Genomic DNA, 5,582 nt, shown 5'->3' on the forward strand with positions numbered 1-5,582 from the left:
GCCTGGGTGGCTCAGTGGGTTAAGCTGCTGCCTTCGGCTCAGGTCATGATCTCAGGGTCCTGGGATCGAGTCCCGCATTGGGCTCTCTGCTCAGCAGGGAGCCTGCTTCCTCCTCTCTCTCTCTCTCTCTCCCCCTGCCTCTCTGCCTACTTGTGATCTCTCTCTGTCAAATAAATAATAAATAAAATCTTAAAAAAAAATAAGGAACTATATGAAATTCAATGGGTATAGAGTGGCAGGAGAGGAAGCCAGGGAAGTAGGCATGATTAAGGAGGACATAGAGAGTCAGGTCATAAATATCACTCAGAGGACAACGGAGGCAGACAATGGAACAACTGGAAGTTTGGGGTAGGGAAGTTACATGGTCTGATTTGCATTTTTTGAAGGATTACTTTGTACAAAAGAGAAAGTAAAAGAAAAGAGATCATGTTGGCTGCAGTTTGTAGGATTGATTACAAGGAAGTCAAACCTAGATGCAGGGAATCCAGATAGGACAATACTAGAAAAGTCCATGTAGGAGAGGAGGTGAAAGCATGGATTGTAGGAAGTAGAGAGGAAAAGATGGATTTAAACGTGTTTAGGAAGTAAAAACAAACAAACAAACAAAACAAAACAAAACAAAGTATTTAAAAAGTAAAACTGGAAGGCCTTAATGGCTAATTCAGTCAAGAATGAAAACTCAAGAGTGGCCTCCAAGTTTCTGTCTTGGGTTAATGGTAGTGCTATAATGAGAAGTATAGAACAAAGAATGGATTCCCTGGAAAAAGATCATGAATTAAATTTTGGACACTCTAAACATGATTTAATGGCTTACTTCCAGAAGATACTTTTTTGAGGTTTGGTATACTTAAAAGTTTTTAGTCAGGCATACCTGGGTCCAGACTATAACATGGAGGTAATAATAAAAAATTTATCTCATAAGATGATAAGGAAGATAAAAATAATCTAATGCACATGAATTGCTTAACACAATCCCTAACACTATATATTCCAAGTATAGATTAGCTATTATTTTTAGTCTTTTATCTCAGCTCATATCACACCCTCCACTTCTACTCAACTCCCCGAAGTTTGCTTTTAAGGTTTTCTATCTGACTCATTTCTGATCTCTTGGCATACTCCTTTGAGAACTGCCCCCATGAATTTGTACAATCTGCATTAATCATCCTGTTTACTTTCTGGTTTCTTCATGGTTTTGAAAAAAGCTTCATCTTTATTCTGCTCATATTTTCCTGCTGAGTCACCATCTCAGGCTCCCCTTGATCTTCAGATTACCAAGATGCATACTGCTTGCTTAGAAGGAATTTTAACAGGTATTTCTCTCCAGGGAAAAGTCTACTTGGGATCACAATGAGCATTAAATACCCTCTCTGTCATCTAGTAATTCGTTACTGGATGAGACTGCCCAGTGCAACAATTTTTGATGATGACATTTAGCATCTGTTAGGCAAGGGGCTTGAGATTTATCTTTCCATTTCGTCGCTATAAACCTTATGAGGTAGGTGCTAGTATTGTCCCAATTTTGTTGCCAGAAGCTAGTGTTTATTGAGCATTTACATCATACCAGGTATTGTGTTAAGCACTTTGTATACCTTAATTTAATTCTCATACCATCTGAAAATTTAAATATCATTCTTAGCCCCATTATTCAAATGAACAAACCAAGCTCTGGACAAGTTAAAGTAAGATGCTTAAGGTCATACAGCTGATAGTGGCCAATTTGGGATGGAAATACTAGTGTGTTTGCTGTTTTTTCTTTCTTTTTTGAGTGTGTTTGCTTTTATGCCCTGCTGTGTGCCATAGTAGACAAGGAAAGGAAAGGCTGAGGAGTGGAAGCATATGAGTGCACATATTGGATAGGATGAGTAGGTGTGGGTGCTCTATATCTTTTTAAAGACAAAACTAATTTGTTTTCTTGGTTGGCTTTACTTGTAAGGTAATGACTAGAAAATACAGTTAAGAGGGCTGGCATTTAAAATTCTTTCCTCAGCTCCTTCCTACTTCTCACCCCCAGACCAAACACATGTTAAAACTTCTGAAATCAATATCACATTGAAGTGGGAAGGAATAAACTATAATATGGCCTACTATCCTAATGCAAGAATTTTCATTTTCTATAGTCCTTTTTAGGTTGTGTTCATATTAAGATAATTTTACCTGTTTGTAACTATTTTGTATTTTGCTTTGCTCACTTAACATGATGAATTGAACCTTTTATCATTCCTGTTTCATTTATTGGTGGACCCTAGCATACATCAAGTTGTTCAGCATTAAAATTATTTCCAGTTTCTCATTAGTTAAAGTAATACTGAACTGACAATCTCTGTGTCTATAGACTTTTGTTTTCCTTCTGCTGAAGTCTGTCTTTAGGATAGAATTCCCGGAGAGGCATTGTAGTGTCAAAAGGCAGGAACATAATTATGGCTCTTGATGCAAATTACCAAACTGTTTTCTCAAGGGATCAGACCTATTTGCATTGTAGTTATAAGAGTGCAAGCTCATCACTAGCAGACAGAATTTTTTAGTTGTTATTTTTTTTCCATGTTTTAAATTTAGTCTTAATCTTTATTTTTCTTTTTTTTTAAAGATTTTATTTATTTATTTGACAGAGAGAGATAACAAGTAGGCAGAGAGGCAGGGAGAGAGAGAGAGAGAGGAGGAAGCAGGCTCCCTGCTGAGCAGAGAGCCCAATGCGGGACTCGATCCCAGGACCCTGAGATCATGACCTGAGCCGAAGGCAGGGGCTTAACCCACTGAGCCACCCAGGCACCCAGTCTTAATTTTTATTTTTCTATGATTAGATACATACTCAAGATTTTGTGAAGATGGCAGTAAAATAAAAGTTACAAAAAGGAACGAAATTACTGGCCACAGTTTAAAATCCCTTTCAGGGCTTAGTATCCAAAATATATAAAGATCTCATGTAACTTAATAACAATAGAAAAAATTAAAAAAACTATTTGATTAAAAAGTGGGCAGAGGATCTAAATAGATATTTTTCCAAAGAAGAGAAACAGATGGCCATCAAGTATATGAAAAGATGCTAACATCATTCATAATCAGAGAAATGTAGGTTAAAACCACAATGAGGTATCACTTTACACCTGCAGAATGGCTAAAATAAAAACACAAGAAATAACAAATGTTGGGTGAGGATGTGAGGAAAAAGAAATCTTCATGCACACTGTTTGTGGGAATGTAAATTGGTGAATATATTTATATTTACAAATAAAATAGTTAAAAGTATGGAAGTTCTTCAAAAAATTAAATATAGGGGGAGGAGTCAAGATGGCAGAGAAGTAGCAGGCTGAGACTACTTCAGCTAGCAGGAGATCAGCAAGATAGCTTATCTAAAGATTGCAAACACCTACAAATCCAATGGCAGATTGAAGAGAAGAAGAACAGCAATTCTAGAAACAGAAAATCGACCACTTTCTGAAAGGTAGGACTGGCGGAGGAGTGAATCCAAAGAGATGGGAAGATAGACCCTGGGGGGAGGGGCCAGCTCCTGATAAGCGGTGGAGCAACGGAGCACAAAATCAGGACTTTTAAAAGTCTGTTCCACTGAGAGACATCGCTCCAGAGGTTAAACTGGGGTGAAGCCCACGCGGGGTCAGCGTGGCCTCAGGTCCCGCAGGGTCACAGAAGGATCGGGGGTGTCTGAGTGTTGCAGAGCTTACAGGTATTAGAACGGGCAGCCAGCTACAGAGACAGAGCCGAGGAGTGAGCTCACAACTCAGGGTTACCTTGAATCGGTCGCAGGCTCGGTGAGCTCGGAGCGTGGCCGGAGGTCAGGAAGACGGGAGTAATTGGACGTGGTTCTCTGACGGCGCACTGAGGAGTGGGGTCCCGGATTCTCGGCTCCTCCAGGCCAAAGGCCAGGAGGCCGCCATTTTCATCCCCGTCCTCCGGAACTCTACGGAAAGCGCTCAGGGAACAAAATCTCCCGAAAGCAAACCCCAGCGGATTACTCAGCCTGGCCCCTGGTAAGGGCGGTGCAATTCCGCCTGGGGCAAAGACACTTGAGAATCACTACAACAGGCCCCTCCCCCAGAAGATCAACAAGAAATCCAGCCAGGACCAAGTTCACCTACTGAGTGCAGGTTCAATACCAAGGAGAGCAGCAGAATTCCAGAGGAGGAGAAAGCAAAGCACAGAACTCATGGCTTTCTCCCCATGATTCCTTAGTCTTGCACTTAATTTAATTTTTTTTCTTTTTCAATTTTTTCTCTCTTCTTCGGCTAATTATTTTAACTTTTATGCTTTTCTCTTTGAAAGTTTTTTAACTAGTTTATCTAATATATATATGTTTTTTCTTTTTAATACTTTCTCTTTATTCATTTTCTTTTTTTAATTGTTTCTTTTCCTTGCTTTTTTTTTTCTTTCTGAACCTCTTTTTATCCTCTTTCTCCCCCATCACAATTTGGGATCTCTTCTGATTTGGTTAAAGCATATTTTCCTGGGGTTGTTGCCACCCTTTTAGTATTTTACTTGTACCTTCATATACTCTTATCTGGACAAAATGACAAAGCAGAAAAATTCACCACAAAAAAAAGAACAAGAGGCAGTACCAAAGGCTAGGGACCTAATCAATACAGACACTGATAATATGTCAGATCTAGAGTTCAGGATGACAATTCTCAAGGTTCTAGCTGGGCCCGAAAAAGGCATGGAAGATATTAGAGAAACCCTCTCGGGAGATATAAAAGCCCTTTCTGGAGAAATAAAAGAACTAAAATCTAACCAAGTTGAAATCAAAAAAGCTATTAATGAGGTGCAACCAAAAATGGAGGCTCTCACTGCTAGGATAAGTGAGGCAGAAGAAAGAATTAGCAATATAGAAGACCAAATGACAGAGAATAAAGAAGCAGAGCAAAAGAGGGACAAACAGCTACTGGACCATGAGGGGAGAATTCGAGAAATAAGTGACACCATAAGATGAAACAACATTAGAATAAGTGGGATTCCAGAAGAAGAAGAAAGAGAGAGGGGAGCAGAAGACATATTGGAGAGAATTATTGGAGAGAATTTCCCCAATATGGCAAAGGAAATGAACGTCAAAATCCAGGAGGTGCAGAGAACTCCCTTCAAAATCAATTAAGAATAGGTCCACACCCCATCATGTAATAGTAAAATTTACAAGTCTTAGTTACAAAGAGAAAATCTTGAAAGCAGCCCAGGAAAAGAAGTCTGTAACATACAATGGTAAAAATATTAGACTGGCAGCAGACTTATCCACAGAGACCTGGCAGGCGAGAAAGTGCTGGCATGATATATTCAGAGCACTAAACAAGAAAAACATGCAGCCAAGAATACTATATCCAGCTAGGCTATCATTGAAAATAGAAGGACATATAAAAAGCTTCCAAGACAAACAAAACCTGAAAGAATTTGCAAACACCAAACCAGCTCTACAGGAAATGTTGAAAGGGGTCCTCAAGCAAAGAGAGAGCCTAAAAGTAGTAGATCAGAAAGGAACAGAGACAATATACAGTAACAGTCACTTTACAGGCAATACAATGGCACTAAATTCATATCTCTCAATAGTTACCCTGAATGTTAATGGGCTAAATGCCCCCAAT

Source organism: Mustela nigripes, chromosome X (assembly GCF_022355385.1).
Source record: "Mustela nigripes isolate SB6536 chromosome X, MUSNIG.SB6536, whole genome shotgun sequence".
Lineage (NCBI taxonomy): Eukaryota > Metazoa > Chordata > Mammalia > Carnivora > Mustelidae > Mustela > Mustela nigripes.